This window comes from Heloderma suspectum, chromosome 6 (assembly GCF_057233095.1).
Source record: "Heloderma suspectum isolate Gila_16-S chromosome 6, 16-S_ref, whole genome shotgun sequence".
In the NCBI taxonomy this organism is placed as follows: Eukaryota; Metazoa; Chordata; class Lepidosauria; order Squamata; family Helodermatidae; genus Heloderma; species Heloderma suspectum.
The window spans coordinates 9,171,992-9,190,747 of NC_139463.1; positions in this window are offsets into that span (position 1 = coordinate 9,171,992).

The following is an 18,756-nucleotide window of genomic DNA, read 5'->3' on the forward strand; positions in this document are numbered from 1 at the left end:
CAAGAGGCCTTGATCAAAAGCTAGAGGTTATCTTCAGCCAGATGGAAATAGCCCCTGCCCCTGCGCAGCAGGTTTCGACTGGAGCAAGACCTCCTCTTGAATGTGCTTCCTTCTGCATCTTCCCAGAGAAGCAAAATGGCCATTTTCTTAACCCCCTCTTCTTTTTTTAGCCAGAATGTAAAGAAAACAAAGTATATGAATGGTGATAATTTCCTGGGCTCCCTTGGAAATGTGCATTTCAGCCTGATTGTTGAGTGCACTCCTTAATTGCGGCAATATATAAAAAAGAAAAGGAATAGCCCATCTTCTAAATGTGGGCAGCAGTTGCTGATTGTTATTTAATTAGTCAATTCCAGTAGTCCAGGGGTGAGTTCAGATATGCAATCACAGCACTTATTTCAGGGAGACTGCCAAATTAATTAGGAGGACAATAGGATTCCTCATTGTTGACATCTTCAGAGCTTGCAACAATTACTTTGAAACTGAAGGAGGAATATGGGTCAGCCACAATGGAGTTCTTCAACTCCTCCTCTTCCCATCTTCCATGCATCATGCTTCCCAGTTTCACCAACCCTGTAGAAACAGTAGGCTTTTTTCATATGAAAATGCCTGGCCCGATTAGATATAACATTAGAAGAATGCAATGGGGGAGAGAGAGACAGAGAATAGCAATATATTTTTGCACATTTCTGATTACATTTCCTTAGAATGGGAAAGAAAGCTATAACAGCAGTAATGATGGCAGCAAAGAATGATGGAGAGAGAGAAAATTTGCAGGCGGGCAGGGAGAACTCTGCTGTTGCCATGATCTTGGATACCTCTGATGGTGACCTTGAGGTAGAGGAACTTGCATCTCAGCTCCCAGCCTAAAGAAGGCATAGACCAAGGAGGAGGAAAAACCTAACAGACCACCCTGAGAAAGAGAACTTCACTTTTGCTCTGCATCTGAGGCCAGTAGCTCGGGCCATTCAAAGGAAGAGTCTTGCGTATCTTTCCCAGCATGCCATCTACCCTGAGCCCTTGCTGAGATGATGGAAAATACACCTAGAGGTGTCAAAGCCCAAGTACTTGTCACAGCTGAGGAGAGCAGATTTGGCCTTCTCCATTCTTAAGAGGCAAGTTAAGTGTTACAGATGCGCTCTTCAGGAGTTCTCCAAGGTCTTGTAGATGCTGAACAAGAAAAGTGTTTCTGGATCAGCCCAACTATCTGTCCACACTGGCCAACCAGATGCCTTCAGGATGCCTGCAAAGAAAACATGAAGGTGATGGCTCTTTCCTGCTGTTCCTCCCTGCATCTGGTGTTCTGTGGCTGTTGGGGCTGCCCCAAGGGCAGAAGTCTGAAGTGAGCTGGAGCCAGGAATCAGATGCCATGGGATGAAGCCTGCAGTCAGGACCAAAAGGACAAACCAGGAGGCAGGACTGAGGAGTAAGCCAGAACTCAGGGCCAAAGGATGCAGGAACTGGGGATGTACATTGGTTTGCCCACGCTGAATTGAGCCCTTTTGGACCATTTCTGTCACTACCCAAGGTGAAACAGGCTTCCCTCCAAAGTGACAAGAATTGAAACTGGACCCTGCATGAGGCTTTGTTCTGGATTTGGTCTTTGGAATGGCAGATAAAAATAGTGCCTTTTACCTTTCTCTAAACACTAATTGGGGGGGGGGAGGCAGAGGAATTGATTGACTGACAGGTCTACATTCTAATCCTAGGGCATCTTTTACCATGAGCTCTTAAATCACTTTGCTTTGGGGGAGGGCAAGGATGGGACCATGAGATGGGCATTTTTCCAATCCTGCCAGGCTTCAGTATGAAAAAAAGTCTTAAATTGGTTTTCAGTCATCACAGCTTCATAGCCCCTACACCCATTCTTCTGAAACATAGCAGATTTCTTGCCTTGGGACACCTCTATTTCTTGCCTCTATGATGTGTGCTGCTTTTGTACAAAAACAAATGGAGGAGGGGGGAGTGGAAGCATATCACTCAGCCCCCCTCCCAACAAATGTGAAGACCCCCCTTCCATATAAACTGCTACACCTATCCTTCTGAAACATTGCAGCTTTTTTTACTTAGGGCCACCTCTATGCTCTCTGTCATTTTCAGAAGAAAGGCCAACAAGGAACCTAGGGGGATGTCCTTTTTTGGATAACCTTAAAAAGTAAAGACTGCTTTTGCACAAACATTCCTGCAGGCATTCATCTGAAATGTGGGATACTTGATCCCATCAGAAAGGGTAACTATCCCTGCAAATGTCATCCAGTTCTGCCAAGAAATAAAAATGTTATCAGCAGTTCCCTTAAAAAAAAAACAATCAATATTTAAAGGTGTGTAGCACAAAAATTACTCCACCTATTTGGGGCAGGGGGGACACAACAGGCATAATCTAAACCTGCAAGTTTCATCTACTTCTGACAAACAGAAAAAAATTGCAGCCATTTTTTTTTTTTAAATCCCATGATAGTCAATGGGAGGCATGAAACCTCAGATTTCTGACTCAGGTTTGGTAGCCTCGAGCCAAAGTGGATGACCTCTGAATTGGTCTGAGCAGAACTGGGCTATTTTCCAAAGCACCAAGTCAGGATCCAGGTAGAATTTTGTGATTGGTTCTCACCTACAGGAACACACCAGAGGTCAGGAAGATCTTGTTGCTCAAGCAAGGCTCAAATGGAACAGGAAGTCCTCTTATACTCCTTCCTGTCCAGGAGGATCCAATGACCAGCCAGGATGGGTGGAGTCCATCTAAGGCCTGAGATACTAAGCTTCCTAGGCAAGATGCAGTTCAGTGGCTCACCACGTGGGGTAGTCTCACACAGATCCAAAGGGTCCTGGTTCGATTCCTGGCGATGGCATACCATTGCCTCTAAACCAGCAGATTCCACATGGCTATCATGGCTGATAATTACTGACAGACATAGATCTGGTTCGCACGTAACAGCAAGCCAATATGGCTGAATTTCCCCAAGGGCTGGCTGTTTTGCATTTCGAAACTTCAAGCTGTGGTGGCATACATCACAGCTTGTCATTATGTGTGAACCCAGTGAGTGTGGGTTGTTGGGATGGTTAACAAGCCACCCAGAACTCATGGCTTGTTTTAGGGTTCTAGGTGGCTTGTTAACAACCCCAGCAACCCACCCTCAATGGGTTTGCATGGAAGGATGAGCTCCCCCCACCCCGCTGCTGCAGCTTGAATTTTCAAAATAGTGGGCAGCGCCATGATGAGAAGCCCTGCAGGGAAATTCACCCACAGTGGCTTCTTGTGTTGTGTGAATCTGCTCATAGGCTCCATGTATTTGTCTACTCCAGCAGAGGCTGGTAGCTCCAATGTCAGTGGAGCAGTGAACCCGTTCTGGGTTTCAGTCAGAACTCTAAAGGAGCTATCCAAGGTGCTTCGTGGATGCACCACCCCACTGACATCAGAGCCACCAGCCTCCACTGGTTTAATCCCCTTTTAAAGCTATGTCAGCTTGTTCCATCATCACAGCTTCTGGCAGAGAATTCCATACATGCATTGTGCATTCTGCCTTGGATTTCCTGCCAGTTGCCATTTCCTGCACTGCTGCTCCTGTCAGCCTCCACACCTGATGAATCATCCTCTTTTGGACCAGCATCCACAGCTCTCACCATTCACATGCCTCGTCCTAGAGTCAGGGGTCCCAGGAGCAGAGTTGTTTAAGGTGCTACTAGATGTGTGAAATGATACATTCAAAAACAACCAAAGGTGTGTGGGGGTTTTATTTGTCTGTTTATAGATCTATTTTCACTTTTTTTTAAAAAAAAATTAATGGATCCAAAACCTAAAATTCAGGGATCACATGACCCCAGCAGCTTGGAAGAGCCATCTTGTGATTTATATTGGAACTTGGAAATCAGGATTTGTAGGTGCTGCTTCCTGATGCTACAAGACTACTGATCTGTTGTGGATCAATAACACAATGTTTGGATACAACATAATAGCATGGTAGCTTCCTCAAAAGTCTATTGATCTTGTGTAAATGAATAACCTTCATGTCAGAGGGGAAGTTGGGGTGACAGAATGCAAGGACGGTGACTGAGAAGCAGACAATCTGAGTTCTCTAGGAAAAAATGCTGGCTTTATTTTTATGCCTTTTTTTTTCTCCATTGAAAATGTATTCCCTTTTAACCGCCTTTGGAGGTGGTTTATTATGATGTAGCTTTTATAGAAGCTGACTGGGAATTTGCTGGGATAATGCAGCCCAGCAACAGCAAGGAATGCAAAACAGATCTGCTCAGTAGTCATTAGGGGGATATCAAAACCTAATGTGCTAGCTAATCTTTCCAACAATGTCTTCTCTTCTCCCCCACCCCCACCCCTCATTTCCAAATTGGTGACTCTGCACAAATCAAACTTCCTTCAGGTTTCTGGTTTGGGTTTTGTTTTGTATTTAAGGCATGATTCCAGGGTGGACTTTGTAGAGAGCTTGATCCCCCTATTGAAATGTGGCCAGCTTCTTAAGAAAGAGCTGCCACATGCAGACTCAGTCTGGTGTAGTACTGAGAGTCCTGGGCTTAAAATTCAGAGGCCCCCAGGTATGGCGGGCTGCTTAGCCATAAAGCTCATTGGCACATTGGCCTGGGACCACTCACTGGCTGTGTTCACACAACATGCTAACCCACACTCAGTGGTTGAGGGTGGGTTATTTGTTGAACTGGGGGTTAGCATGTTGTCTGAACCCAGGACACTTTCTGCAGGGTGGCTTGTTAACCATGCAGTGTGGCTTGTTAACCACCTTGAACAACCCAACATAGGAAGCTGCCTTATCCGGAGTCAGGCCCTTGGTCCATCTAGCCCAGTATTGTTGACACTGACTGGCAGAGGTTCTCAAGGGTTTCAGGCTGGATTCTTTCCTTGCCCTACCTGGAGAAGCCGGGGTCAAGCTTCGGACCTTTTGCATGCAAAGCATGTACTCTATCGCACCGAGCTATGGCTCAACAACAAGCCATGGGTTCCCAAGGTGGCTCTTTCGAGAAAAATAAGCCACACCACATGGTTAACAAGCCACCCTGTGGGAAATGTCCTGGCTTTGGACAACACACTAACCCTCAGTTCAAAAAAATAACCCACAATTCAATAACAATTCACACTCATCCACTGTGTCAGGGTGGAAACTGAGCCCAGAGAGCCCCAGAGCAGTTCTGATTCTGAGGAGGAACAGCAATCCGTGGGAGAGCAGCCAGCTCATCCCTCACAGGCTCAGCACCTGGCAGAGATTCCTCCTGCCAGCATTCCAGAGATAGTTAGTGACCCTGGTAATGAGGGAGTGCGGGAGGGGGGCTTCTTAGATGCTCGACGCAGACGCAAAGAGCGACGAGCGATGGAGGGTGCGGAAAGGAGGCGTAGTGTCCGTTTGGCGCGCAAGCAACGTCCGCCTCCCATGGACCCAAGGGAAAGAGGGAGGATCTCTCCCTAGCCCATAAGTTCTGGGTCTTCAAGTGGCTCTCTTTCAAACGGGGATCAACTGCCTGCCTGAAGCTTAGGCCATGCTGCTGTTCCTTGCTTTAGCCACTGGTGAGTAGCATCTGAAAGAGTCATTAAGTTGTAATGGGATTAAAGCTTTGAAAATAATTCCCTTTCATCTGTGTCTTGAGTTGGCTATTGGAATCTACTGAGAGAGGCCGCCAAGGCGCTCCTGATACACTGAGTGTGAGTTAGTGTGTTGTGCGAACCCAGCCACTGCCTCTTAACCTAGCCATCCCCCCTGTGGTGGAACCTTGCAATTCAGTGTTTTCAAACCCGAGGGCCACAGGCAAAATCTGGCCTGGCTGGGATCCAAATCTGGCTCTCCAGGGTTCCCCAGGTAGCCATGCGCCCTTTCCCCCTGACCATGGATCATTAGGTTCTTTCGCAACTTTTGTGCAGTTTCTCTCCCATTCTCCCATGCCTCTTACTGGCAGTAAGAGCTTTAAGCTACAATATGCTGGAATTTTCCATATTTTGGCCCCACTCCCTTTGCCTTCAGCTCTGCCCACCACTGCAGTGTGGCCCCTGAGAGCTTCTCCAAAATTGAATTTGGCCCTTGGGCTAAAATAGGTTGTGCACCCTTTGTGTAATTGCCCTGAGTTCTTTCGTGGAAGGATAGGATAGACATGTGACAAACGTTGTAGTAGTAGTAGTAGATCTACCAGCTGCAGCCTTTCCTAGACAGGGATATCCTAGCCACAGTAGTACATGTGCTGGTAACTTTCTGATTAGACTACTGCAATGCACTTTATGTGGGGCTGTCCTTGAAGATGACTCAGAAGTTGCAGCTAGTGCAAAATGCAGCAGCTAGGCTGCTGACCAGAACATCTCATAAAGATCATGTAACACCAGTTTTAAAGTAATTGCACTGGCTGCCACGCTTCTGGTTGGAATTCAAGGTTCTGGTGATGACATTTAAAGCCCTAAGCAGCTTGGGACCTCGATATTTGAGGAAGCGCCTCTCCCTATATATGATGGCCTGAGGACTGAGATCTGTTGGAGGAGCCCTCCTCTGCATCCCACCAGTGTGAGACATACACTACGGTGGGACATGGCAGGGTGTCAGGGTTGGATCGGAGCCCTTAGAGCCCCAAAGCAGTTCTGATTCTGAGGAAGATATGTAATCTGTGGGAGAGGAGCCTGCTCGCTCTTCAGAGCGCAGCTGGAGGGAGAGTCTCTCCCTGCTCACATTCCTGAGAGTGACAGTGACCCTGGCAGGGAGAGGGAGGCACAACTGGAGCTTCTGGACGTGAGGCGCCAGCGCAGGGACAAGCGAGAGGTTGCAGGAGGAGAGGAGGAGCTCGGCCCGCTTGGCGTGACGACAACAGCTGCGCCCCAATGTCCCACAGGAAAGGGGTGGACTCTCTCCTCCTAGCCCTTAAGTCCCACCCTTTCCCTCCAAACAGAGACCAACTGACTCCCTAAGGCTAGAACCCCCTGGTAGGCTGCTCCCTCTTAAATTTTCCTCTTAGGCTAAGGCAATTAGTATCTGTAAGTGTCATTAGGTTGAATGGAAATAAAGCCTTGGATAAGAGCCCTTTTGTCTGTGTGTTGATTCTGGGCTACTTGAGGATTTCAGAAGGCAGCAAGGGTGCTCCTGACAGCAGGGGCCTTCTCTACTATGGCACCCCGGTTGTGAAATGCCCTCGCCTTGGAGGCCCAATTGGTGCGTACATTGGTTTCATTTCGGCGCCAAATAAAAACATGGCTTTTTACCAAAGCCTTTGAGGGATAAGTGCATCCCCTAAAGTAGCACACTGTTTTAACTCTTTTACTGTTTTAAATTTTAATTGGTATTAGCTTGTTTAATGATTTAATATGTTTTTAGCGGTTTAAATTATTTATTGTGTTATACTGTTTAAATTGATTTTATCTGTATGCTGCCCTGAGATCTTAATGATATGGGGGGATACAAATGTTTTAAATAAAATAAATAAATAAGTAGGAGTAGGAGTAGCAATAATTTATGTATTTATTATTACATTTATATCCTGCCTTTCTTCTTCATGCAAGGAACCCAAGGGGGTGTACATAGGCCTCCTCCTTTCTATTTCATCCTCACAACAACCCTGTTAGGTAGGTTAGGATGAGAGTCAAGTGAATGGCCCAAAGTCACCCAGTGAGCTTCATGGCCGAGTGGGGACTAGAACCTGGATCTCCATCACTCTAACCACTAACCACACTGGCTCTCCTTTCAAATAATAATTTGAAAGGTGCACATATGGGAAGAATATAGTGGGTTCGCCAGGGAGGTTTGAAGGTAAGGGACCATCACTGAGGGGTACATACTTTGCGTGCAGAAGGTCTCAGGTTCAATCCCTGGCCTCTCCAGTGAAAGGGATCAAGTTAAAAGATCCTGTTAAAAGGCACTGGAGTGCTGCTGCCATTCAAAGTAAACAGTCCTAGGTGAGATGAACAAGTAGTCTGACCTGGTATAAGGCAGCTTCTGATGTTTCTGGGCCTGCTTTTGAAACAGATCATGGCAGGTGTAACATTCCCCAGTGATGACCCTGGGCCAAGGTATGCCTGCCTATCAGGGCTGGCTCCAGGTTTTTGAGGGCCCTTGGGCGAGATCTATGCACACTGCCCTGTGCTCCTCAGAGGGAGGCTGGGATTATCATTCATGCACCAGGCTTGCACAGACCCTTGTAGATGGTTCTGACCCACATTTTTCCTCTGAGAGAATTTCGCATCCCATTCAAGTGATGCCCATCACCAGTGGCAGGCGGTCTGCTAAACAGCAGCTCAAGAGGAATCCCAGAGTGGAAGTCTCCTCTTTTCTTTTCTTTTTTTTAGAGCAGACCATGACTGGCATGAAAGCAACCACTAAGGAGCAAGTAGGAAGCAGCCTTCCCCAACCTGGTGCTAGTGCCAGCTCCAAATTTTGGAGGGCCCTTGGGCAAGACACCTTGAATGGGCCACTTCCATCAGTGAGTCTACCTTCTCTCCACCACTGTCATAAGCTTCTCTTGCTCCCCATCCTCTTTCCCATCATTGCACCCGCTTGCTTGCTCGACAGCCAGAGAGACAGTGAGCATGTAGGCAATGGCATCTCCTGCTCCTCACCACCACCACCATTGTCTGGGCCAGAGCGAGAGGCAAGAGAACAAGCAAATTGCAAAGGTGAAGAGGAGGAGCAAGTCCAGGGGGTACTTGTGAGTGGGCCTCTGCTGGGATGTGGGCCCTTGGCAGGTACCCAATCAGGCCTACCTTTCATGCTGGCCCTGCTGCCTGTGGCACCTGTGACATGTTGGGGACCTTCAGGTATATGAGGTGAGACACAACGTACACCTAGCACGTACTATTTCTGGAGCCAGTCTGGAACCCTCTGAAAAAAGCACCAGGTCCTGGATCTAGACATCTTTAGAGGCCTTAGATTCAGAGGTCTTCTGAGATGAGGCAGAAGAAGCTGAGGCTCCAGCTAGAATCCAGATTTGGACTGGGACAGAAGGCTGCCCCATCCCTAAGAATCAAGTGGCTTAGATATTGTGAAATGGCTTTTGAAAAATTGGGAGCTGCACAGTGAAATGGCAGCTTCTGCTTTATTGTTATGCAGATCTTTCTGAGGGGCTGTTGGTAGTTTATGTCATAAGTGCACTCCTCTGTTTTAGGAGTGCTGTGACTCTTTTACCTGCAGCTAGTTTGGAGAAGGAAATGGCAACCCACTCCAGTATTCTTGCCAAGAAAACCCCATGGAACGTATCACAAGGCTAAAAGATATGATGCCGGAAGATGAGCCCCTCAGGTCGGAAGGTGTCCAATAGCATGCTCCGGGAGAGAGCGCAGGACAGGAAGGCCTGGCGTGCTATGGTCCATGGGGTCACGAAGAGTCGGACACGACTGAACGACTGAACAACAACAACAGAAGTAATTTAGAGGTCTTGTAAAAACAAGAGCAGCTGGGCATTTCTGGCAATTGTGTGTCGCTTCTGGGGTGCCAAAATTGTATCATCTTATCCAATCCATCCCGATGGCTTTTGAATAATACCTTCATCATCTGCTTGTCCTCCTAGAGCAGCAGCCCTGGTGATAATTTCCAGAGGGGCAGCCATGTCAGCCTCTTGCAGAGACTTGAAGCACCTTAAAGACTGTGACAAATGTGTTATGGTATAAGCCTTCATGGCCATGAGTCCACTTCATCAGAATCATGAAGCTTTATCCTAAATTGGCAGGCATATATGCCCATGCTTGTTGATGAGCAAGCCCTGACTTCCATCTGTTCAGGCTAGATACAGAACGTTGGACTAGAACAGGAGTGTTGAACTTCTGTTAGTCCAAGGGCTGAATACAGTTTTAAAGACACTCTTGGGGGCTGAGTTCCCATAGTCGGTGAGGCCAAAGGCAATGGGGGTGGGACAAAAATGCCTGTCATGTTCCTCTGTCTTCCCCCCTCACAATCAACACACTCTGGGGAAACAAGGTCTCAGGCTCACTACTTTATTGGTTAAGGACTAGCTTCTTTACAAATGGAGATTCTAGGAAACTCTCAGACTGCAATGAAACAGCTAATCCACACATCTACGAATACCAATAGAGGAGATGAAGTGTAAGTTAGAGAAGTTGCCAGCAGTCTGGGCATGAACATCCAAACTTGTTCCCCAGGGATGCCCCTCCCTTAGGGTGGCTCCTTCCTACATTGGCTTCTGCGAGTGGCCAACCTGGCAGAGCATCTGAGCCCTGCCCCAAACTTTTTCTGCTTCGCTCTGTGATGGACCCTAGCGTCTGTGATGGACCCTAGCATCTCTCAAGTCACACCGCTCTCCCTCCTCCTCCTCCAAAACTTGAGTTCTCATGGTGGAGGAAAGGGGGAGCCATCCAGGCTGAGCCATTGGTGTGTCAAGGTCTTTGAAAGAAAATCTCACCATATCTGAGCTCACTAGGGAGGGTGCCTCCCCCTGTCCTGGCTGTTTCCCATCTGAATCTGAATCTGAGCCGCCAGACATCTCCACACAGCCAGATTCATTCTGACAATACCAAGAATACCACCCTATTTTAGCATAAAGCTCTTACTGGTAGTAATGAAGCCTTAGGAGAGACATTTCAACCTTTTAGAATGGGGGGAAAATTGCACAAAAGATGGGAAGCCACCCAATGTAGGATCAGAGGTTTTGGGAAATGGGGTGTGTGTGTCAGGGGAAGGGGGGTGGCAATATGGGGAAACCTGGAGAACTGGATTTGGCCCCCTGGTGGGGCAGATGTGACATACAGGTTTGAGGTTCTGCATCCCTGGACTTTGGTCTGATCCAGCTGTTCAAGGTATGCACTGTGGGGAAGGCAGGAGTGGAGAAGCTATCCACTGTGCTGGAGGCCTGATCCTGGCATAGTTGAGGCTTCCACTCAACTTACCTTGAAGTCTCCATCCCCCTCCCTCCTTCACCCATAATGAAAGTAAATAGAAGGCTATCAGGGTAGATAGCTGAATATTTGCATTTGGAATCCTATTCCTAGATATAAAACTCTTGATATGGTTCTTTTGAATTGTAGACCGTCATCTCCACCTTTGCTTGCTGAAATATGAGCAGGACTTTAGATCTGATCTGTTAAGAACAATTTTGCGAGGCCTTAGAAGTTGTTGCAGGCTTTTAAGAAGGCCTTGAAAACATATTATTTCACCATGGTCTTCTCCTAATACGATTGCTGTTGTTGCTGTTTTTGCTGTTGTTGACAGTTTTATTATCGGCTTTTATCGCTGTTTTCTTGTGTTCATGTTTTTATCACTATTAATATTTTAAATGTTTTTATGTATTTTATTGCTGTGAGCTGCCTTGGGAGGCCTTCTGCCCTGAAAGGCGGCCAAGAATTTTTTTAAAAAATAAAATAAAAATACATAAAAAACTGCGGCATAGCAAAGTGGCGTCACCTTTGGGAGACTTCAGCATGGAGACAAGAGAGGCTGCTGGCTGGCCCTGTTGGCTGTGGAACAGAGTGGGACATGGGTGTCTTGAAGGTGAGGACTGCTCCACAGTGGAGGAGCTGAGCTGTTGAGGGTATGAGAGAGGAGCAAAGAAGCCCTGGGACATTGCTTTCTTAAATGTCGATGGAGTCTGTGTGCTTTAGAGTCTGTGGCTCACAGTCACTAGGCAGCTGATCAGTCACTAAGCAGACTTGAAGCAGGTCTCCCCCGCTTCTCTGCCCTGCCTGTCACTCTCTTGACAGATTGATAAGATGCAAATTTTCCCTGAACGGAATTGGATTTAAACTGCAGACTGATGAGCAGCAAGGGGAGAACTGATGGAACAGAGATGGGGCCTTCTATCCTTTTATTTATTATTCTTCAGCCCCGGACCACGGTAACCCTTCCCTTTCTCTCCCCCAGCCATGATTTACTGCAAAGAGAATAGATTTAGAAATCAGTTTCAGCACAGCATTTTGTAGTCATGGGCCAGCTCCTTATGTTAGCAGTTATCATTGTCGAACTGTTGGCTTTGGGCAATGCTCTGTGTCATAAAGAAGGTGAGTGGGGGAGAGATGAATCCCTACCCACTGAGGAAAAAAGAGGAAAAGAGGGGAAAGATGTCCAGGAGGTGGTGGGGAATTAAATAAAGGACAATTTAAAAGTAATGTGCATATATACAATATTTAATTGACGTGTTGTAATAATTTTATATCCTGCCTTTCTACAGAAACTGTGCTGACGTTGGATCACAGTTTTTTTTTTTTAAAGTCAAACAGTAAATTATTAAAATAGAATAAGAGAGCAATCCTATGGTCCCTGGGTGAGTGTCCCAGGGACCATAGGATTGCTCAGAAAAACCCTTCTGATATCAGAAACAATGCTCTGACCTCAGAAAGGGCAATTGGAGATCCGATCGCTCTTCCTCACCCCCTCGCAGCCGATGTGGAAAGAACTGAGTCAGCTCTGTCCTCTGAGGTTGAAAAAATGACCTCGGAGGAGATAGAAAGGGGATGTTCCAATGGGTGGGGCGGGGAGGAGACTGCAGAGGCCAGGATATGAGTTATCCTGAGCCTCTTTCAGCCTCCTTCCCTCTCCCTCCAAGAGCCCTTGCTAGATGGGCTGAAAAGCCTATGTAGTGAAAATAACCACAGATGGAGGATGGAAGTGTCAATCTGGCAGTGCATAGGAATCTCAGGAACCTCCGAGTTTGGAGGCTTCTGAGCAGTGAGGCCACAATCAATAGGACTGCGTTCTAATAGAATTTTAGAGAGGGAAGGTATCTTGGAGGTCATCTAGTCCAACCCTTTGCTCAGTGCAGGATAAGAAGAGCCATGCTGGATCAGACCCAGGGTCCATCTAGTCCAGCATTCTATTTACACAGTGGCCAACCAGCTGTCAATGGGAGACCCACAAGCAGGGCATGAGTGCAACAGCACCCTCCCACCCATGTTCCCCAGCAACTGGTGTACACAGGCATACTGCCCTCAATACTGGAGTAGCATATAGCCATCAGGACTAGTAGCCACTGATAGCCTTCTCCTTCAGGATCTACAATGTAGGATGCAACTGCAGCATGCCTAGCAGATGTCTGTCCAGTAGGGATGGCGGAGAATTTCTCCCCGAAACTTCGGGGGGCTGAGCGCCAACGTGTTCGGCCCCCCGAACAAGTTTAGGGGAGAAATCCTCCGCACCCCCCGCACCCCGCACCCCCCCCCCGGGACGGGACTTACCTTCGCTGAATGTCCCTCCCGGCGGCGGGTCCGGCCGGCGGTTCGGCGGGTGTTCGTGCGGGGCGGGAGCAGCAGCTGGTCTTTCGACCGGCTGCCGCCGCCGCCATTCCAATAAAAGAAAAAAAAAAAACGCCCCCGTGATAGGCTACGTGACGATTAACGTAGCCTATCACGGCTAGATTTGCAAAGTCCGCTGTGATAGGCTACGTAAATCGTCACGTAGCCTATCACGGGTGACTTTAAAAAAAAAAAAAGCACGTACGGATAATGGCGGCCCCCATACGCATAGCATTGCCCTTATTTTCGCCGTAGTCTACGTAAAGATTTACGTAGACTACAGCGACGAAATAAGGAACGCGAATGGCGGCTCCCTATGGGGGCCGCCATTAGCATACGCGCTTTTTTTTTTTTTTAAAGTCACCCGTGATAGGCTACGTGACGATTAATGTAGCCTATCACAGCTGACTTTGCAGATCTAGCCGTGATAGGCTACGTTAATCGTCACGTAGCCTATCACGGGGGAGTTTTTTTTTTTTTTTAACTTTCGAGTTTGCGGCCGGGCGAGGCGGGAAGCCTCCTCCCCGGCCTGAATTTCGGCCAGGTGAGGCGGGAAGCCTCCCCCCTGGCCTGAATTTCGGCCGGGGCGAGGCAGGAAGCCTCCCCCCCAGCCTGAACTTCGCGGGGGGAGCAGTGAAGCGCCTCCCCCCCACCGCGAACAAGCTTCGACGAAAGGTAAGTGACTTTTGTCCACCCCTACTGTCCAGCCTCTGCTTAAATACCTCCAATAAAGGAGAACCCCCCAGCCAGTCAAACGACTCTCGCTGTTAGGAATTTTCTCCAAAAGTTTTGCTGAAATCTGTTCCCAATCCCCGCCATTTCCACTGCATAGTTCTAGTTCTGCCCTCTAGAGGGGTGAGGACAAATCTGCTCCATCTTGTGCATGACAGCCCTTCAGATATTTGAAGATGGCTATCATGTTTCCCCTTAATCTCCTCTTCCCCAGGCTAAGAATATTCAGCCCTCATAGGACTTGGTTTCCAGACCCCTCACTATCTTGACTGCAGCAGTTAAAACGTTAACAAAAGAGGCAGTATTTTACAGTATATAAAGATAGATTCACTATTATTATTGGATGGAAGAGAAGAAGTTTTGAAAATAGAAAGATAAGTTCAATGGGAGCATGCTCTCTGACATCGCAAGGGATTTTGCCGTTTTCCTCCTGGAGGGCGTGGGGTAGCACCTTGGGGCAGCAAAATGCCTTGGCACAGATTGTTATACCGACCCCAGGTTCTTCTTTCTTATCTATTCTTCTTCCCTGTTTCTGTCCAATTTTCCTTGAGCGACTATTTCACAGCTCTGAAACCTCTGTTGGCCACTGATAAGTGAAATGAGAAACTTTCTCTATCTCCATCATCCCAGTGCTTTGATGGCCTGGCCCTGGGAGTGGATGAAGGACAGGTTCATTCTCCACATCGGACTGTTAACTTTAGGCTAGTCGGAGATGTGTTCCCTTCCCTATAAGTTCACCAAAACTGAAATAAATTGATTGGCTCGCAGTCCATTTCTAGGTGCAAGTCAAGGCGTTTGTTCTTACCTTTTTGAAGCCCTAAATCAGCTTTCCCCAATCTGAAGGTAGAGTGAACATAGAGAATTACAAATAGATTTCATAAGGGGTGGATGTTCTCTACCAATTCAGCTATATGGATGTTCATAAGGAGGTAATAGTCCATTTTTGTACCATGCCTAGCAATTTCAGTTGCTTTCAAAATAAATAGATAAATAAATAAATGTGTGTTGAAAGCAGCTTTCTCCAACATGGTGTCTTCCAGATGCTTTGGACTACAATCCCCAGCATTTATGACCATTGGCTCTGCTGCCTGGGGCTGATGGGAGTCAAAGTCCAAAAACTTTTGGAGGGCACCAAGTTAAGGCAGGCTGCCCTAAACTCGGCTTCCCAACCTTGGGTTCCCAGACGATGGTGGACCACAACTACCATTTAGTCCAACAACATCTGGGGACTCAACTTTGGGAAAGCCAACCATCTGTGACTGGCATATCTAAAGGGCCATATTCTCCAATACAAATCTGCTCAACAGTTAAGGTAAATGACCAAGGTCCTTCTCTCAGTAATTTCCTCACTGGGAAATTACTGGAGAGAGGGCCTTTTCTGTGGTGGCACCTGGAGGGATGTCCCTAGGGAAGTTCACCTGGCACTGGTTACTGTCATTCAGGCACTAGGCTAGATTGTCCTGATCCATAGTGATCTCCATTGCTAAGAATAGGTGATGGCCCAGATGAATTGGTGATGGGCTGGATGAGTATTGCCTGAGCTGGCTTCATGCTGGAGTTAGGTCAGGATCTTGGGCCAGTACCAGGATGCTGGGTCAGAATGGAGGAGCAAGAGTTCAGAACCATGGACAGCAATTCCACAGCAGACAGCTGGAAGAAAAGGTTGCCACTGCTAGAGTTTTATAGCAGGGGTGGGGAACATGTGTTTCCCCAGATCTTTTCACAGTACACCTCACATCAGCCCTAGGCAGCATAGCCAATGGTGAAGGATGATGGCATCTGGAGTCTAGCAACATCTGGAAGGCCACCTGTTCCCCACCCATGCTTTATAGTGTGGCCTGGAGCATCAAGAAGGAAGCTCTGCCTTCTGAGTGCTGCAACATATCCGTGTCCTAGGGTGCAGCCTTCAATCCTGTCTAGGTAGTGGGGTTTTGGATGGCAGGAACTTGGCCTAGGGAATCCATCCCTCAGAGTCCACAGGGAAAAGTTCATGGTAGTGGTGGTGGGGGAGGCTGTGTAGAATTTGGTGCCAGCAGACATACTCAGGGTGAGCTGGGGAGTAGTTCCATCTCCTTCTTGGAGCCACTGCTGCTCCAAGACTCAGGACTGGGACCATGACAGAGTCCTCCAATTTCCCCAAGTGTTTAAATAGTAGCATTTGCCTTTATATCCTTTGGACTGGTTTATCGGCTTCATTCTGTGCTCTGTTTTAGTCTGTTTTATTATTTGTTTTAAGTCTATTGTAAGGTGCCTTACAGGTTCTTTTTTTAAATAAATGGAAAATTGAGAGACACGGCCCTTAAATTGTTTGCCTGTTTGTTTGTTATTCCATCTTTCCTGCAAAGACCTGAGTAGTGTTTTTAGCCTCACAACAACCATATGAGGTAGCTTAACCACAAAGATAGAGATTTTCTGAGGTCATGTGCTTAGTTTCTGCAAAGCAGGCATTTAAAGCCCCCTTTCCTGTATCTATGTCTAGTCCTGGATATCTCCATTGCTGGCTTTTTTCTTCCTACATGAGTGGTTGAAGAAATATTGCTGAAAATGTGCAAGACCACTCGTGGGGATGAGTTATCCAACCAAAGATTGGGGTGAGGGTGCATGAAAGTCTGTAGCCCTGGATGGTCAAACTGGTGGTGTTTATTCTGCATTGCTAGAGGTTAGGTTGAAGATGAGTCCTTAACCAGGAAGTGCAGAAATAAAGGATCTTCTGGGGAGAGGGAGATAAAGAGGGAGAAGTGAAGAAAAGAGAGCAGCAGGGAGAGGAAAAGCAGTGACACCCCAGAGATCTGGCTAGGAGCCAGGAAGTATACTGCACAAAGGGACTGTGAAACTGACCATCAATTTATAGTCTCCAGGAGGGAAGACAGAGGTGGGGGCTTCTTTTCACTGCAGATTTAAAAGAAGATTACTTCCAATAAATTAGTCATTGAAATGATTCCTCTGTTTCCTCAAGTTCACACGGTTGATGGGCTGCTGAAACAGCAAGCTGGCTAAAACCTCTCTAGTGTCTAAGAGAGTGGTTTGTATTTGTCACTCATAGAAGAATAGCCTGGATTCTGGGGTGTATTCAATTCTACATTGCCAGATCTTCCCCTCCACCTTTTTTTTTGCACAGGAAAGTTAAGGTCCTAGTCCTTGTAAATTGTAGTAATTGTTAAGTTCCTGAGAATGGCCTGCTTTCTTTAAAACCAATTGTAAGTTTCTAGCTGTCACGCAGTCTGTCCTTGCATATGGCACCTCCTTTGAACCTACCTCTATGTAGGGATGTCTGGATTTTGTGAAATCCATCTGTGTGTGTGTTTTGTGGATTGTGTGGTGTCGTTCATTCTGGTGTCCATTCACAGACAGATTTGATTCCACCCCCTTCTGTGGAAAAATACATAAATAATTATGTAAGAGGGTTTGCAACAATTTTTGTAATTTATGTTAGTACATAACATTTAGCATATTGTCCCCCATTACATTCAACTTTTCCCCACCTATATTTTCCGGGATGGTGTATGTCTCAGCAGAAACTTGCATATTTTCCTGCAAATAAATTTGCTTAAATTTTGGGAAAGTAAAAAAATAAATCTGAAAGTCCACAGACCCCACGTGGCCTGAGGAGGACAGCCCCCCCAGTCCTTAGAAATCTGAACTCATTTTAGTCTGTCTTGAATTTCTCCAGCATCTCTGCCTGTACACTGCGATCAACATCTGAGGCCTTCCTCTTAGTGCCTCTTGTGAGGGAGGTTCAGAGGATTGGCAACAAGGTAGAGGGCATTTTCAGTGGTGGCCCCCCAACTGTGGAATTCTGTCCTCAGTGAGGTCTGTCTGGCACCAACGTTGTCATCTTTTCAGCACCAGGGTAAGACTTCCCTCTGCTTCCAGGCTTTTGGCAGCATATAATGGGGCTTTCAAGGTCAGTTGTCCATGGTATTTCCAGCATGCGTCGCTATATCGACATTAAAAATGATTCGATTTTTCTCAAAAAGAACAATCTGAGGAAAATCGAATCATTCAAAATGTGGATATACCAACACATGCTGAAAATACCATGGACTGACTGAGCAACACATGAGAATGTACTATACAGAGTAAACAAACAAACAAACAAACAAACAGAATTGGTAAAGACAATCAAAAGAAGAAAGTTACCATACCTTGGTCATATTATCCGAGGCAAAAATATGCCATACTCCAACTCATTATAAAAGGGAAAATGGAAGGAAAAAGATCAGTAGGAAGAAGAGAGACATCCTGGTTAAAGAATCTGAGGGAATGGTTCACCTGTTCTGAATACAACTATTCAGAACAGCAGTGTCATAAACAAAAATAGCTGTAATGATAGCTAACCTCCGACAGGAGATGGCACCTCAAAAAGAAGAAGGGGTGTTTTAGTTTTTCATCAGTTCCTGGTAGTTTTATTGTCAATTGTTTTTAACTTGTTTTAAATTTTTGAATTTTAACTTGTTTTTAACTTATTTTACATTTTTGAATGCTAAAGGTTTTATATTATGTTTTGTCATGCTGTGAACCACCCAGAGAGCTTGGCTATTGGGCGGTGCAGAAGTGTAATGTATGAATAAATGAATTTGGGGAAGATTTTCACCATTTAATTTGCTTGGCTTTGGCCCATTAAAGGGTTTGAGAATCCCTTTAATAGATGACAAGTTCACTTCCTTTCCTCCTGTTGCTCACATTCTTTTTGGCATTAGGGCTTCTTAACTGCGCTGGTACCCAGGCTGCCTGCTGTTTCCACATCTGTTTCAGAATCATTTGTTCAAGCGCCACTTCCTTCATTTGCAGCGTTGCTGCACAGAGTAACAGCATCAGCTGCATCCATGATGCATCTGAGAAAACACCCTTTACTGCTGTAGCTC